Genomic DNA, 18,057 nt, shown 5'->3' on the forward strand with positions numbered 1-18,057 from the left:
ATATAAAAAATGATTAATGAGATTTTTTTATACTAAGTGTTTGAAATCTGGTGATTTTATAATAGCATATCTCAATGGGAACACTAAAATTTTCAGTGGCAATACTTGATCGTCTCTAGATTTCATAAAAGTTCATTGAAAAATTAGATTCATATACCCAGGTTGTTCCAAAGACACATACAAATTTCTCCAATAATTGAGTTGAATATCAATTTTTAAATTTAATTTAAATTCATTAAATTTGTAAAAGAAGTTCAAAGTTCCACTCTTCCATCACACGTGTCACAGATGGGGCTAGTGGCTTCAATATTGGATAGTGAATTCTAGAGTGCCATGCTATACCAGACCTATGGTTAAAAAAAATTCTAATGATAAAAGTCGTGGTAGACCCTAATGTGGTCCCCTATGATTTCCATTTCCCAATGTGCATGTCTTTGTGTAGTTTCGTCTCGTTGAGTGTGGGCTTGACCTGTGACTTGCTTCTAACTCATAGAATAAAGCAAAGGTGCTGGGATGTCACTCCTGGGATTCCTTTATGCTCTACAACATATCTTTTCAACAGACGGCTGACTCTCCTTGTGGGCCAGATGAAGTGAGTGAACGTGTTGAAGAAGCTCATGTAGCCACTGCAGGAGGCTTCTAGAAATAGCAGGATGCCTCCAGCCAACAGCCAAAAAGCTGGAGCCTTCAGTTCTGTGGTCCAAGGAAATAAACTGCCCACAACCTGAGTAAGTTTGGAAGCAGAATCTCCTCCAGTTCATCCTCCAAGTAAGAACACACACAGCCTGGAGGATGCCTTGTGAGAACCGAACAGAGGACCATGTGTCTGGACTCCTAACCCACGTAAAGCTGATTTTATAAATGTGCATATTTTAAGTCACTACATTTGTGGTAATTTGTTACACATTGTGGCAATTTGTAAAACCAGTAGAGTCAGGAAAGAGAGACCAGCCTGTGGAGTCCAAACTCGTTTAGACTGGAGGCTGGCTGACTTCATATTAGCACATGGATTTTCATACTTGAGGCAGAATGCATCTTGGCAGACAGACAATAAAGATGATATTGGGTCCAATGCGAATTCACATCTGCCCATGCTTCATGATCATTTATTTGGCAAACATTTATTGAATGCTGCAGGAGGCATTGGGAATGTAGAAGTGAATACAGCACATCTACCCTCTGCTTGGTGCAGAGTGAAAGATGGAAAAACAATTAGACACATCCTGATGAACTGGAATATTTAGTTAAGTATGGAGCTTAGACTTAAAAAAAGAAGAAAACCCTCAGAATCACTCTCTCTTATATCTAATCTGTCAACCAAATCTGTTGGTTATATTTTCTGTCAATCTAATCTGTCAACCAAATCTGTTGGTTATATTTTCAAAATATGGCCAGAATTAAGCCACTTCTGACTTGACTGCTGCCACTGGTTCCAAACTGCTATCATCTCCTACCTAAGTCACTGCAATAGCCCCTTCAGGTTTCTGTGCTTCTGTATCTGTCCACCACATTCTATTCTCAATGCAGCAGCCGGAGTGAACCTTGGAGGTCAGGAGTTGGATCCCTCACTCTTCTGCTCAAACCAAGGCCCTCGCAGTGGTCCACAGAGCTCTGCGTGACCATTTTCTCTCCAATCCTTACTTCTCTCACCGATGTGTTCCTTGTTTCTTGTGCTCACCAGGCCTGCTGCTACCTAAGAATATTTGCATATGTTAGGGTGCCTGGGTGGCTCAGTAGTTTGGGCATCTGGCTCCTGATTTCCGCTCAGGTCATGATCTCAGGGTGCTGGGATCGAGCCCTGCTTTGGGGTCCATGCTCAGTGCAGAGTCTGCTTGAGGATTCTCTCTCTCTCTCCCTTTGCCCCTCCCCCCAATTACACACACACTCTCTCTTTCTCTCTCTCAAATATCCTAAAAATATGGGACGCCTGGGTGGCTCAGTTGGTTGAGCAGCTGCCTTTGGCTCTGGTCATGATCCCAGGGTCCTGGGATCGAGTCCCACATCGGGCTCCTTGCTCAGAGGGGAGCCTGCTTCTCCCTCTGCCTCTGCCTGCCTCTTTGTCTGCCTGTGCTCGCTCGCTCTCTCTCCCTCTGTCTCTGGCAAATAAATAAATAAAATCTTTTAATAAATAAATAAATATCCTAAAAATAAAAAAGAACACTTGCATGTGCCGTCCCCCTACTTGGCATATGGAATACTCTTCTCCCAGGTGCCTGTATGCCTAATTTCCTCACTGTTTCTTGTCAGTTGCCACCTTCTCAACAAGACCTACATGACTATTTAAAAATCACAAATGAACCAACCCCTGCTCTCTGGCACTCCTGATCTCCTTTTCCCTGCTCTATTCTCCGCCTCTAGAGTATTTCTAGCCTTCCACCTATGGTAGGATTTACAGTATTTATTTGTATTTATTACACTTATTGTTTATTGCCTGTCTGCTGCTACAATGTAAGCTACTCAAGGGCACGGATTTTTGTCTCAGTTGTGTACTGGTGGATCCCAAGTGCCTGCCACAGGGGCTGGTACCTAACACACAGCTAGTAAATATTTGGGGTTGATGACAGCAAGGAGTGGTCAGGGAAGTCTTAACATGTGTGTGTCTGAACTGAATTGTGAAAGGTAAATAAGATCATTAGAAGGAATGAAATTTCCCTGGATCTCAGGTTTTTTTTTTTATTTGTAAAATGAAGTTTGGTATGGTTCAGTAGCTCTAAGGCTTTCTTATTTTATTTATATTTTTTTACATAAGCTCTATGCCCAGCACAGAGCCCAGTGTGGGTCTCAAACTCATGACCTTGAGATCAAGACCTGAACTGAGGGGTGCCTTGGTGGCTCAGTGGGTTAAGCCTCTGCCTTAGGCTCGGGTCATGGTCTCAGGGTCCTGGGATCGAGTCCTGCATCGGGCTTTCTGCTTGGTAGGGAGCCTGCTTCCTCCTCTCTCTCCCTCTGCCTTCCTCTCTGCCTACTTGTGATGTCTGTCAAATAAATAAATAAATAAAAGACCTGAACTGAGATCAGGAAGTGGATACCTAACTGACTGAGACACCCAGAGGCCACTAAGACTATTTTTAGTTCTGTCAGCCTGAAGTTGTGTGCTCTGGCCACTACTATTATTGCAAATTTAAACTTCACTTGGAATTCTTACCTCATCCCTAAGTGGCCTTTGGGCTAAAAATAACCAGATCATGCGCACACATGCACCTCATCAAGCCGTGAATGTGGGAAAACCTTAGGTGACTAGAGCTGGCAGAGACCATAGAAATGTCCTTTTTTTTTTTTTTTTAGCAAGAGCAAACTTCAGCCAAAGGGGAGAATACAGCTGCTGGGAGGGAGGCAGGGGTCTAAGATTTTAAATCCCTTTTAAAGAGTCAGTACGTCCCTGCCCTGAGACTGTATTTTTTCCCCATGGTGCATCATTTCCATGTGACATGTTAGTAGACTTGATAATGGTCAACCAGCTTTGAGGTGATGATTAAATTTGGATTAACAGGCTGAATAGTTAAGTATAAAGAGTTAATTGATCACATGAGTGTCTTCTGAATGATACATTAACTGCCATTATTGAGTTTGCTTTTTGAAGTATTTGCCCAGGGAAAAGGTTTTGCCATTTACAGTATTAAACCTTTATTACTTATAAATTCTTTTAAAGCATATAAATGGAATTGATTTCCTCTGCAACTCCAGGACCCTAAGTAACAAAGCAGTCATTTTATACCCTGAAGCCTCCAAAAGGGTGAAGCTTTGCTGTGATTAATTTTTTCTTAATTTATTTAGTCAGAGAGAGAGAGAGCACGCAAGCACAGGCAGACAGAGTGGCAGGCAGAGTCAGAGGGAGAAGCAGGCTCCCCGTGGAGCAAGGAGCCCGATGTGGGACTTGATCCCAGGACGCCGGGACCATGACCTGAGCCGCAGGCAGCTGCTTAACCAACTGAGCCACCCAGGCTTCCCAGCTTTGCTGCGATTAACATGGAGCATTCATCCCCTTAGGTCCTTGAGGTCTGGCCCAGAAGAACTCTGGCTGATGCTGTTCGCCTGAGCCACCAGCACACAGCCCTGTGTCTCAGGAGTTTTAACTCTCAGACCTTTTATTTTCCATTCTCTTCCCTCGAGTTTTTGGAAGTGTGATTGGGCCTTGTGCTGAACTCACTCACCTGACTTCACTAGTGCACACTCCAAGAGGCTGGGACTTGGGCAAGGTGGGCAAGCAAAGTAAATGTGCCTGGTTGTGTGATTTCTTGCCTTCTCTCTCTTTTAAAAAATTTTTTAAAAATTTTTATTGGGTTATGTTAGTCACCATAAAATATATCATTAGTGGGGCGCCTGGGTGGCTCAGTGGGTTAAGCCTCTGCCTTTGGCTCAGGTGATGGTCTTGGGGTCCTGGGATCAAGTCCTGCATCGGGCTCTCTGCTCAGTGGAGAGCCTGCTTTCCCCTGTCTCTCTGCCTACTTGTGATTTCTGTCTGTCAAATAAATAAATAAAATCTTTTAAAAAAAAATACATCATCAGGTTGTGTGATTTCTAAGTGAGAATCATTTCCTCCCCGGTGCATAGGCAAGAATGAAAGCAATACTTTGGGGAAAGGTGAGCCTTGAGCCTTCTCTGTCAGGAGCCGTAACACACTGCAAGTCCGCCTCTCTAGTCTGTCATTCTGGAAACGTGCACAGTAGAATGGCCTCCTACAATCCTTTCAGAAAGGACAGGAGACTCCTTCTGAATAAGACCCCAACCTGTCTCCTCATAATTCAAGATAAGTGGTCGTCTATGATTCACTCTATTCCAGTAAGTATTTCCTGAGTGCATACCGTGGCTGGATATTTAGGGCAACATACACCATGTGGAGCCAATCTCAAGGATCTCCTGTCGAGGAGAGAGAATGACAACAATCAAATCCTCACACAAATAAATACAGCACTTCAGACACAGATGAGTGCTTAGATGAGAGTACTGTGTGTCATGCTTGAGGGAACCCAGCAGAGCCTCACTGTGGTTGGGAGGATGGGAGCTGTCAAGAAAGGCCTCCAATGGACTTTGCCCTTAGAATCCCACTGGAGACACACAAGCAGAGAAGGGAGGGAGAGCCCTGCTTCTGGCCCCGGCAATGCACTGGTGACTGTTGTGAGGCCGCAAGAAGCCAACTCCATGAGAATCTAAGGGGCAGGCATGAAAGAGAGGCAGGAGAAGTAGGTAGGCCTTACAGGCCATATCAGGGCTTTGGATTTTACTTAGAGTAAAGTAGGCAGCTGTTTCTGTGAGCAGAGTCTTGCATGGTTTTCTTTACATATTGATAAAATTAATCTGGCTTCTGTTAGAGAATGGATCAGAAGGTGCTGTGGATGCAAGCAGGGAAACTGGTTAGAAAACTACTCCACTGGTTCAGACAAGAGACAGTGGTGGTGTAGTCTATGGTAGTGGATGTTGGGCAGATTTGAGGATGACCATTTTTTCTTGCAGGTCTATAAAGGTGTCCCATTATTGGTACTACAATAGTTTTGAGTGGAGACCACTGGTAGCCATACTTGTGGGGAGCACAGGTGTAAAAAACACACCAGTGGAATCACATTATACACCGGAAACTAATGTATCATTGTCTGTCAACGTCAATGAAAAAAGGAAGAAGAAAAGATGTTCCAGTTATCTTCTGGCTTGCATAATTTAATTTTTAAAATTTTTTGTTTTTTAATTTAAATTCAATTAATTTACATTTAATGCATTATTAGCTTCAGAGTAGAGGTCAGTGATTCATCAGTCTTATACAATACCCAGTGCTCATTACATCTCATGCCCTCCTTAGTGTCCACCACCCAGTTACCCCTTTTCCCCCTTCCCTCCAGCAACCCTCAGTTTGTTTCCTATGATTAAGAATCTCTGATAGTTTGTTTCCCTCTCTGATTTCACTTGCTTAATTTTAGAAAAGAAGTCTTTATCTGTATGTAATGAATCTTCTCTTCCTCTGGCTGCTTTAAAGACTGTATCACAAGGTTTTAGTAATTCGGTTATGATATTTTGTATAGTTTTTCCAAGTTCATTCTGTTTGGAATGTGTCAAGTCTCTTGAATCTGTGGGCTTAATAGTTTTTCACCAAGTTTAGGAGAGTTCTGACCATTTTTTCTTCAAAACTTTTTATGCCTCCCCACCCCACCCCGGGAGTGCAGTTCCGTGTATATGACGTTTGATATTATTCCATAGGTCATGGACGCATTTTTCCCTCCTTGTGCAGCAACCTCATCTCTGGTACTTTGCCCTTCAAGTTCCAGCCACCTCTTCTTTCCAGAACTCCAGTCTCCATCACCTCAACTCAGCAAGACTCTGAGCCAAGCTCTGGTTTTGCCCTCCCTGCACTGTGCCCTTAGAATCCCTCAAAACTCTCTCCAGGAGGTAATAGGATAAGAATAGGGCTGATCTCATGTGTTGCCTCTCTTTCAGGAGTCTCAGTCCTGTTTTCTCTGTTGTACCACGTCTGAAACTGATGTATGCCTTTTATCCACTTTTTAATCATTGTTCCAGCAGAAGGGTAGTTCCTATAGCTGTTAATCTTTCATGGGTGGAGTGGACATGGTTACATGTTTCGTGTATTTTGATACGTTTATTTGGTTAATGTTTGGCTTCCCACATTAGACTGATGGTGGGGACCATTTTTACTTCTGTTTATCATTATTTCTTCATAATATGTGCTCAATCAGTAGTTGTTGAATGAAAAGTTATTTTTAGATTAAAAAAACATTTATTTGCAATGAAAAGTTGCCATATGTAACTTTAAAAGGTTGACAAATACCATCAACAACACAAAATCAAGCAAATAATAAAATGTTACAATTATATTAAGAAAGAGGGCACTCATTACTAACTAAAACAAAGATATTTTGGATTTTTTTGTTCTGTAAGCAAGTCAGAACTATACTTGTAAAGCACAGTCTATCAGCTGTGCAGAGTGCTGGCCTTTTACAGGGTTTCAGGACATACATACAGAATTCAGGGATTGGTGGATTTTCAAAAGTGATAATATTAAGGATTTTTTTTAAAAACCTCTTAACTGTGAAAGCAAGGGATTCATTGATGACTGGCTAGCTTGTAGAAGTTTGCCCATTGAAATGAGACTCTTGCTAATTGATTTATTTTCAAGAAGTGTGATTACAGATATGATATTGGTATGGATTGAGCAGGATGCATTTAAAACTGTTTATAGTAGTACTGTTTTGGTCAGGTAATAATTTTTTGTAGGGGGACAGAAGATTTTTTTCCCCTCATTTCTCTTTTTAATCTTCCATTCATTAGAATTGCAGGAAAAACTGTAGGAATTAGGCAGAGTTCTACCACTGTTACTGATCCTTCTTGAAGATGATGTTTCATTTCTAGAAGTCTGATTATCAGTTGAGTATCAACCATCATGTTTTCATCTTGTTTTGTCTTTGATCGATGTGCTTTTTTGACTCTGGGAAACAGAAGTTAAACAACCGTAAGGCAAACATGAATAATTAATACTATTATAGGATGGAACTAGAAGGCACATAGAAGTCATGACCCAGTATTTCCTAGTTGGCTCCACCAACTTCCTGAGTCAACCTTGAAGAGTCAGGTTTTCCCCTTAAGTGTCCCCTTTTCCCTTCAGTTTGGTTATGGATTGTTCCATCTCACCTGTGGGACAAAATGTAGGTAATATGGAGTATGAGCAATAGTGCAAACTTCAAGGTTATTCTACTCTCTGTAACTAACCACTATTGAGCTCTAAGGGCTGGACTCATTTATTGTGTCAGTCAAAAAGTGAGGTTCTAGTTGTTGATGATCACCTCAAGTTGGGCGAATTTTATAGGCAGCATCACAATCCTCAGGAGGCTATTAACAAAATACTATTTATGTCTCCAGAAAAAATAATAAATTGCTACTTTGAGAATGTTACTACAAGGAATAGTAAATGAGAAGGCAAAAGTAATAGTATTTCATAATTAATTAAGTACTGTTCTGCATGCAGTACCATCAGATTTAAAAGGTCCAGCACAAGATCTGAAGATGTGTCTACTAATCTAGTTAAGGCCGTATTTGCTCTAAGACCAATAGGATATGCCTTAACCACTGGATGAAAAGACAGGTTAATCATAGACCATGGATCTTCAGTAAGTGCTGTGTGCTGATAGATTTAGATTGGGACCTAATCTTTCCTTCTGTGAACATACAAAAAGGAAGTTTTATGATCATCCAGGGGAGGTAGTTTAGGTAGTTGTAGATGGATGCTGTGAGATCATAGAAAGCCTTTTCCATTGATGATTTTTCCATTCTATGAAAGAGGTTCTATGAAGTTCGATGTAGTCAAATGGTATTAAGTTCTTGCTATTTCAGAAAAGTTGGGTACCCATTTTGCATAATACCCAGTGAATCTCAGAAGTTCTTCTTACTATCTTCCAGTGGTTAGTTTTGGGTAATTTTGATTAATTTGTAATCTCTCCTTAAATCCTGTCTTTCCTTCTGATGACATGTCTTGGCCAGGTCAGTGAGCAGATACTTACAGTGAGTCTTAGAATCCACATCAGGGGTAACCTCAGACTATGTCATTTACGTGTTGGATCAGAGCAATCACTTATAGGAATAGCATCTCCCAGGTCTTGGTTTTTTTTTTTTTTTTTAAAGATTTTATTTATTTACTTGACAGAGAGAGATCACAAGTAGGCATAGAGGCAGGCAGAGAGAGAGAGAGGAGGAAGCAGGCTCCCCGCTGAGCAGAGAGCCCGATGCGGGACTCGATCCCAGGACCCTGAGATCATGACCTGAGCTGAAGGCAGCGGCTTAACCCACTGAGCCACCCAGGCGCCCGGTCTTGGTTTTTTTAATTGAAGATTTTATTTATTTGAGAGAGAGAGAGAGAAAGTGCGCGCAAGAACAGGGGGTCAGGGGCAGAGGGAGAGGGAGAAGCAGGCTTCCTGCTGAGCAAGGAGCCCGACACAGGGCTCTGTGCCAGGACTCTGGGATCATGACCTGAGCCAAAGGTGGACGCTTAACCGAGTGAGTACCCAGGCAGTCTTGGTTTAACTAAGATGAGGCTTCAGTGAATTCCTGGGTCCAAGTGAACTATTACTTTTCCCAGGTGAAAGCAAGTAGTGACTAATTTTTATATATTGGGACACTGAACAAAGACACATATAAATCTATTACAGTGAGGAGAGGATGGTGTTTAGGTTGGGCATTACTAGGAAGTGAAGTGTAATTATTTTGCTAATTGCATACAGGTCTCAAACAACTCTGTTCTTAACCATTAGGTATTTTAACAGTGAAGCAGGTGTATTACATGAACTGGTACAAGGCAGAATGAGTTGGTTACTGTAATGCTCACCAGAAGCTGGTCTTAGGTTTAACCAGCCAGTCATACTCAATGACTGTAATAGTCCATGCTTGGCATTGGGCTCACCAAGAAGGATAAAGATCTGGATATGGTGCACTGACCTGACAGGCCTGTTTCTTCAGCAGTAGTCTTGTAGCTAAGCACAGAGTTGTTCAAGTGGACGCTTAAATGTAAGAGGATGAGGTCATAAAGGTGGTGTGAGAGCCAAGCTCACATCCCAACTAGAAACCAGTATCCTGCACACAGTTCTGCAGGCAGGGCTTCCAGGGCCACAAGACCCAGTTCCAAGTCACCCCGGGGAAGCCCAGAGCAATAGCCTTCTGCCAGGCATTTACACAGTAGTTCTGGTCCTTGTAATCTGGAGGCATTTCACCAGTCAGGGCTCCTTTTTACCATAAAGAGTGTTGACAGCCCAGCTCAGTGAGGTTTCTAATGAAAAGGGACTAGGAAGGTAACCCAAGCTCAGTTTTGCTTATACAGAGGATTTTTGCTAACCTTTTGCTCACAGGTACAGTTGGCATAAGATCTTTCTTTGCTTCAACTTTGAGAAGATACTAACATAGAACAGCATAAATTCCAGCCTAAATGTGGTGAATTAATTTTTGACAAGGAGGGCAGTTTGGTAGGTGTAGGATAGTTTTCAGTAAATGGTGCTGGGAAACCGGACATCCATAAGGAAATATGGACCTTGAACCTCAACTCATACTGTGTATACAACTAATTCAAGAGATGTCATAGGTCTAAATATAAAACATAAAGCTATAGACTTTTAGAAGAAAGCATAACAGAGAATCTTCATGAACTTGGGTTAAGCAAGGACTCCTTTTTTAAAGATTTTATTTATTTGACAGAGAGAGAGAAAGAGAGAGCACAAGCAGGCGGAGAGGCCAGCAGAGGGAGAAGCAGGCTCCCCACTGAGCAGAGAGCCTGATATGGGGCTCAGTCCCAGGACCCTGGGATCATGACCTGAACCGAGAAGGCAGATGCTTAACCAACTGAGCCACTTAAGAGCCCCAAAGAATCCTTATTATGATACCAAAAGCACAATCATTAATTGAACTTGATGAACATTACACAGTTTTGTTCCGCCAAAGATACTATTAAGAAAATAAAAAGACAAGCCAAAGGTTGGGGAAAATATTTGAGAATCCATATCCAACAAAAACTGTATGCAGAATGCGTAAGGAACTCTTAAAACTCAACACTAGAAAACAAAAAGCCATATAAAACTGGGAGAGATTTTAACAGACACTTTACCAAAGAAGATACACCAAAGACAGGCACATGAAATAATGTGCAAAGTTATTAGTCATTAGGGACATGCAAATTAAAACCATAATGAGGTAACACTACACACCTATGAGAACAGCTGAATCATTTTTCAGGTGACGATACCGAACATGTTGGCAGGGGTTCTGAGAAACCAAAACTTTCATACACTGTCCGTGGGAATGCAAGATGGTATAGTGACTCCAAGAGAAATTTGTCAATCTTTTGTAAAAGTTAAACATGCACTGACTGGTTGACCGGTAATTCCATTCTTAGGAATTTGCCCTAAAGAAACGAAAATTTATATTTACCCCAAATCTGTACATTAATGTTTTTAGCACCTTTATTCACAGTAGTCAAAAACTGGAGAGACCCACATGTCCTGTCACAGGTGAATGGATGAGTAAACTGTGGTACATCCAAACACACAATAACATCCAGCAGTAAAAAGGTATTACTCTCGATGCACACAGCAGCTGAGATGAGTCTCTAAAGCGTTTTGCTATGTGAAAGAAACCAGACTCAAAGTCACATGATTCCATGTCTATGACACTCTGGAAAAGGCCAAACTGTAGATTGGAGAACACATCAGTGGTTGCTGAGGGTTCAGGAAGGCGGACTTGACCACGAAGTAGTTTTTGAGGTCATAGAACTTTCTGTATTCCAGCTGTCGTGTTGGCTACTCAAATCTGTGTGTGTTTAAACTTAAAAAAAAAAAAAATTACCAACTTTTTAAAGTCAATTTGATATGTTAACTTAAAAAATAAAAAATAAACAAACCCAACAAAATAAACAAACCCAACTAATTTGAAACCATGTCCACATGAAACAGTTACACGAATATGGTTCATAGCCACTTTATTCATTACTGCTAAAACTTGAAAGCAACCGAGATGTCCTTCAATAAGTGAAAGGATAAGCAAGCTGTGCTCCTTCCATACAATGGAATATTATTGCAATGAAAAGAAATGAGCTATCAGGCCATGAGAAGACATGGATTAACCCTAACTGCATGTTGCTAAGTGTAAGACGCTGCTCTGAATGCCTGTGTATGGCAGGATTCCAGGCATACACCTTCTGGCAAAAGCAAAACTAAAGAGACGGTAAGAGATCAGTGGTTACCATGGGTTTCAGGGGAGGGAGAAGGGTTGAGTAGGTAAAGCATAGTGGATTTATTAGTGTGATAAAATATTACATGTGATACAGTAATGGTGGGTCCATGACATTATGCATTTGTCAAACCCCGTAGACTTATAGCACGAAGACTGGATTGTAATGTATGCAATATTTTTGAAATTTTTAACTGTGGTAAATGTATGTAACACATATTTGTCATTTTTACCATTTTTAAAGATTTTTTATTTGTTTGAGGGAGAGAAGATGCCAGTGGGGGTAGAGTTGGAGGGAGAGGGAGACAAGCAGACTCCCCGCTAAGCAGAGAGCCTGATGTGGGTGTCAGTGCAGGGCTTAATCCTAGGACCTTGAGATCATGACCCAAGCTGAAACCAAGGGTTGGTTGCTTAACCAACTGAGCCACCTAGGCACCCCCATTTTTATCATTTTTAAGTGGCAGTGACTACATTCACAATGTTGTATAGCCATTCCAAATCCATTCCAATATCCATTTCCAGATCTTTTTCATCATCCCAAACAGAAACTGTGTCCCCATTAAATAACTCTCCCTTCTCCCTTTTTTCCAGCTCCTAGTAGACTCTATTATACTTTCTATCTCTATGAATTTACCTACTCTAGGTACCTCCTGTAAATGGAATCACATGGTATTTGTCTTTCTGTATCTGGCTTAATTTAACGTTTTAAAGGTTTATCCATATTAAAGCATGTTTCAGAATTTAACTCTTTGTCACAACTAAGTAATATTCTATAGTTTACCACATTTTCTTTGTTCATTCACCAACAGATGGGTTGGGTTGTTTCTACCTTTTGGCCATTATGAATACTACCGTTGTGAACATGGACATCCAGGTATATGTTTGAGTCCTACTTTCAGATCTTTTGAGCGTATACCCAGAAGTAGAATTGCTGGATCATATGGTAATTCTATGTTTAGCTTTTTGAGGAAACCTCACTGTGTTTTCCACAGAGGTTGCCCCATTTTACATTCCCACTAACAATGTACCAACATTCCAATTTCTCCATCCTTGCCAACCCTTGTTATTTTCCTTTCTTTTTTTTTTTTTTTTTTTTTTGTTATAGCCATCCTAATGGGTGTGAGTTAGTATCTCATTGTGGTTTTAACTTTCATTCCCTGATTAATGATGTTGAATATATTTGCATGGGCCTATTGGTTATTTGGCCATTTCTTTGAAGAAAAGTCTATTCAAGATTTTTGCCCATTTTTGTATTGCATTGTTTGCATTTTATTGTTATTGCATTTAGTAGTTCTTTATATATTTTGGATACTGATCCCTTATCAGATATACACTTTGCAAATGTCTTCTCTCATTCTGTGGCTGTCTTTTTACTATCTTAATAATATCCTTTGATGAGCAAAAGTTTTACATTTTGATCAAGTCAATTTACCTATTTTGTTGTTGCCTGTGTTTTTGATGTCATATTCAAGAAATCATTGCAAGTCCAATGTCATAAAGACATTCCCCTATGTTTTTCATCCATTTTGAGTTAATTTTTGTATATGGTATGAGGTGAGAGTCTATCTTCATTCTTTTGCTTGTGGATAGACAGTTGTCCCAGCATCATTTGTCCTCTCTCATTGAATGGTCTTGGTTCTTGCTGAAAATCAATTGATTATATGTGTGAGAATCTATTTGTAGACTGTGTATTCTATTCCTTTGATTTATCTGTCTGTTCTTATGCTAGTACTACAATGTACTGTAGTTTTTTTGTAATTTTAAAAATCAGAAAATATGACCAGGCTGGGCATGGAGCCTACTTTAAAAAAAAAAAAAATCAGGAAGTGTGAGTCCTCCAAATTTGTTCTATTTTTGATTTTGTTGTGGATATCCTCCGGAATGCAAAGGGGTATATCATTGTGATTTTGATTTGCATTCTCCTAATGATGAGTGATGTTGAATATTTTCATGTGCTTATTAGCCATTTCTTTATCTTCTTTGGAGAAAAGTCCTTTCCCCACTTTGAAAACTTGGGTTCCTGTTTTTTGTGGTTGTTGATGGTGAGTTGTAAGAGTTCTTTACATTTTGAATACTAGATCCTTCTGAGATACAGGTTTTCCCCACTATCCAAAAGCACAATGTTCCTATGAAATCTGCAATGCTGTAAAATGAAAAGGCAGTTACAATTTTTTATAAAAAGATTTTATTTATTTGACAGAAATCACAAGTAGGCAGAGAGGCAGATGGGGGGTGGGAGTAGGGAAGCAGGCTCCGTGCTGAGCAGAGAGACCAATGCAGGGCTTGATCCCAGGACCCTGAGATCATGACCTGAGCCAAAGGCAGAGGCTTAACTCACTGATCCCAGGACCCTGAGATCATGACTTGAGCCAAAGGCAGAGGTTTAACCCACTGAGCCACCCAGACACCCCAAAAGCAGTTACTATTAATTTACAGTTGACCCTTGAACAGCATGGGGAGTGAGGGATGCCAACCCCCTGTGAAGTAAAAAATCCATGTATAAATTTTGACTCCCAAAAAGATAAGTACTAATAGCCTGCCATCGACTGGAAGCCTTACCAATATCAAAGTTAACACACATTGTGCATGTTATACGTGTTATATACTGTATTCTTACAATAAAGTGAGCTAGAAAGAAGAAAATACTATTAAGAAAAACATAAGAGAAATTACAGTATTGTACTTGTCTCAGTATTGTATTTGTCTCAAAAAAATCTGTGTGTAAGTTGGGCCCACACAGTTCAAATCCATGTTGTTCAAGGATCAACTTATATGGAAACATTTTTGAGTGTTCCCAGCCCCCAAAATAACACCTTAGGCTTTTCAGATACCTTAGGACACATCTTGCTAATGGATGCACAAAATAAGTTGCCATAGAGCACGTGTGCTCAAAGACATAGGTCCTAAGTATGGCGGCTGAGATGCTGAGTGTAGTTCCTAGGGAAGGTGCTTGGCTGTGCCACTCTCGCTGTTCAGGGTACACGCTGCCTCTACAGCAGCCCACGGCAAAACCAGCGCTGAATGCTATTTTTGCTTTTCACCATTTTCATAAAAATGAAAATCCTTTTCAGATTTATTTCGGTTGTGAAAACAGGTACTAATGTAGGTCTCTCAAAAAAGCTAAATGGCCTGATGAGAACTTGCAAAAAGCAGAGGATACCTGTGCATGATTTCAGATACAGTGTTTTCCTCCATTCTGTGGGTTGCCTTTTCACAAACTAAATAATGTTCTTTAATGCACAAAATTTTAATTTTGATGAAGCCTAATTTATCTATTTTTTTTCTTGTTTATCGATTTCCTTTTGGTTGTTTGTGCTTCTGGGATCATATTAGAGATGCCATTGCCAAATCCAAGGTCATAAAGATTGCCCCTATGTTTTTCTTCTAAGTGTTTTATAGTTTTGGCTTTTAAATATGTCTTTTACTCATTTTGATTTAATATTTGTATATGGAGTGAATTAAGTGTCCACTTTCATTCTTTTACATATAGATATTTAGTTGTCCCAGCATCATTTGTTAAAGTGAATGATCTTTCAGGGTGCCTGGGTGGCTCAGTGGGTTAAGCCTCTGCCTTTGGCTCAGGTCATGATCTCAGGGTCCTGGGATTGAGCTCCGCATCAGGCTCTCTGATCAGTGGGGAGCCTGCTTCCCACGCTCCCCCCCCCACCCCCTGCCTGCCTCTCTGCCCACTTGTGATCTCTCAAATAAATAAATAAATAAAATCTTTAAAAAAAAAAAAGGTGAATGGTCTTTCCTACACTTAATGGTCTTGACACCCTTATCAAAAATCAATCTCCTTTCTTTTTTCAGTAAAATTTTATTGTTTTCTATAAGGAGGTCTTACATATATTTGTAAGATGTATCTTATTTTTAAAATTTTAATATGGAAAATTTCAAATATATACAAAAACAGATGTACTCATCACTCATTTTCCACAATTCATGGCCAATCTCATTACATCTTATTCTTACACATTTCTCTACCTCCATCTTATTTGTGGAAGTCAAGTTTAGTGAAGTATACTTAACATGCCACAAAATGTACCCTTTTTATAATTTGATGAGATATGACCTATGCATTCAGTCACATAAGCCAGCATAACCAATATATAGAATATTTCCAACACCCCACAAACTTTATGACCCCTGTATAGCCAGATGTCTTCCTTAATCCCAGCTCCTGGAAAACACCAATTGGATTTCTGTCCTTATAGTTTTGTCTTTTCTTGTATTGGACCTCAATTTTGTTTACAAAATTCTCAATTTTTTTAATGGACCAGTGTATTAGACAACCCACTTTATTTTTGGACTCTCTCATGGTTCAAAGGATACATAGCTAGGTCAACTTGGAGCTCTGGCAACAACCCTTCTGTTTGAAGGAGAATAAACAAGTAACCATCTTCTTGTCAGGGCAGAGGCAAGAGGCAAAATGGGGCTCTGGGTCCCCTAAGGAAGGGGAGGAGGGAGCCTTGAGAAAATTGTGTCCTTTGAGAACAGCCTTCCACATCCCCCTTTCTGTGGTTAATTGCAAAGTATTGATTGAAACCATTTCATACCACTTCTAAAAATTCTCACTCAACAAATACTTTTTGAAAACCTTCTATTTTTCAGACATTGGTGCAGATGTTTGGGAAATATCTGTGGACAAAAGAAAGATTTCCACCCTGATGGGCATTAAATTCTCTCTGGCATAAACAGACACTAAACAATAAACCTAAGAGGTTAAACATCATATGGCACAGTAGAGGGGATGCAGACAACGCAGAAAAGTAAAAGATCAGGAAAGGAGGGCAGCAGGTGGGCAGGGGTGGATTGAAGAGTTAAGTAAGACAGCCAGGGCCTGTCTCCCTGAGAAAGTGGGATCCCAACAAACCCTAGAAGGGATGGAGAGTTGGGCAGGTTGGTGCTGGGGAATGAGTAACCCAGGCTGAGGGAATGGTTGGTGCTAAGGCCCTGTGGAGGGTTTGAGAATCGGAAAGGAAGCCAATGAGACTAGAGCAGAGTGAATGAGAAGGGGAAGAAAGAGATGGGGTCAAAGACCGAGCAGGTCTTGCGGGTGCACTGTCTCCTAGATGAGTTGAGATTAGCTCTCTATCATCAACGATGTAGTCTTTAGCCACATATCCTGATTACTGCATTGCAGTGTTTAAAATACTGTACAAATCCCGTGTGATTCGAGGAGATGATTGGCAAACAGAATTGGGCAGAATCCTTGGCTTAAATACGGACTGACTTTTTCTCAACTGAAACTATCTAACAGCCACTTCTATACAGAGCAGAGCAGAGTGATAATTCCCAGCCTTTGTGCCAGTAGGTCTGGGTTTGTGATCGCAGTGTCACTACTTTCAAGCTGTGTGAGCTGGGGCAGGATGATTCTCCTTTCTGAGCCCGTTTCCTTGGTTCCAAAGTGGGGATATGGTAATTGCTATACTGTCATGGTACAGTACATGGTACATGATAGTACCTATCATGGGCTTAATTGTACCCCCCCAACCAAATTCGTATATTGAAGTCACAGCCCCCAATACCTCAGAATGGGACCCTATTAGGAGTTAGGGCCTTTACAAATAATAAAGTGAGGTCATGAGTGTAGGCCCTATTCCAGTAAGACTGCTGTATTTGTATGAAGTAGACATTGGGAGGCAGACATGCACAGAGGAAAAACCAGGTGGGGACACAGGGAGAAGGTGGCCATCTGCAAACCAAGGACACAGGCCTCAGATGAAATCATCCCACCAACACCTTGATCTTGGACTTCTAGCTTCCAGAATTGCAAGAAAGCAAATTTCTAATGTTTAAACCCCCTCATCTGTGGTATTTTGTCATGACGGCCCCAGCAAACTTACACTGTACCCCAAGGGTACTGTTATGAGGTGTACTTTTTGGTAACCAGAGTCTAAAGGCTGTGCTTTCTAAGTTTGTTTCATTCTTTCCCTGCAGATGTGCATTCCCCCACCAGCAGCGACGCTACCAGGAATAGACATTCTCAGGCACAATTACCAGAATTTTAATATTTTTCCATTACAGAAAATATTTTTTCATTCAATGAGCAAAATTGTTATTTAAACTCCATCTTTACATCCCTGTTGATTTTGCAGTACGCAAACACCTGAAAGTAAAATAGAAATATAGTTAAAAATGAAACCTTGTAGGAAAGTACACAAGGAAAAAGTCTCTCCCTCCGAGCTTCTGCTCCCCACTGTGTGCTTGAAGGTGAGCACCGATGACAGTTTACTTATGTATCCTCCCAGGAACCTATTTTATTCATTTATTAGAAAGTATGGGTGGCTCAGTTGGTTAAGTGTCTGCCTTCTGCTCAGGTCACGATCCCAGAGTCTTTGGATCAAGTCC

At 40.7% G+C, this 18,057-nt stretch overlaps 1 protein-coding gene across 1 annotated transcript in view; it reads left to right on the plus strand.

The window, feature by feature from the left end:
• The first annotated feature begins 607 nt into the window (after positions 1 to 607).
• LOC309870840 overlaps positions 608 to 18,057 on the plus strand; it is a 54,630-nt gene continuing 37,180 nt past the window's right edge. Inside the window, exon 1 of the mRNA XM_082743332.1 lies at positions 608 to 728. The gene's annotated coding sequence lies outside the window, so the exon portion shown is untranslated. The remainder of the gene's footprint in view (positions 729 to 18,057) is intronic.

This window comes from Mustela nivalis, assembly GCF_964662115.1.
Source record: "Mustela nivalis genome assembly, chromosome: 8".
Classification (NCBI taxonomy): Eukaryota; Metazoa; Chordata; class Mammalia; order Carnivora; family Mustelidae; genus Mustela; species Mustela nivalis.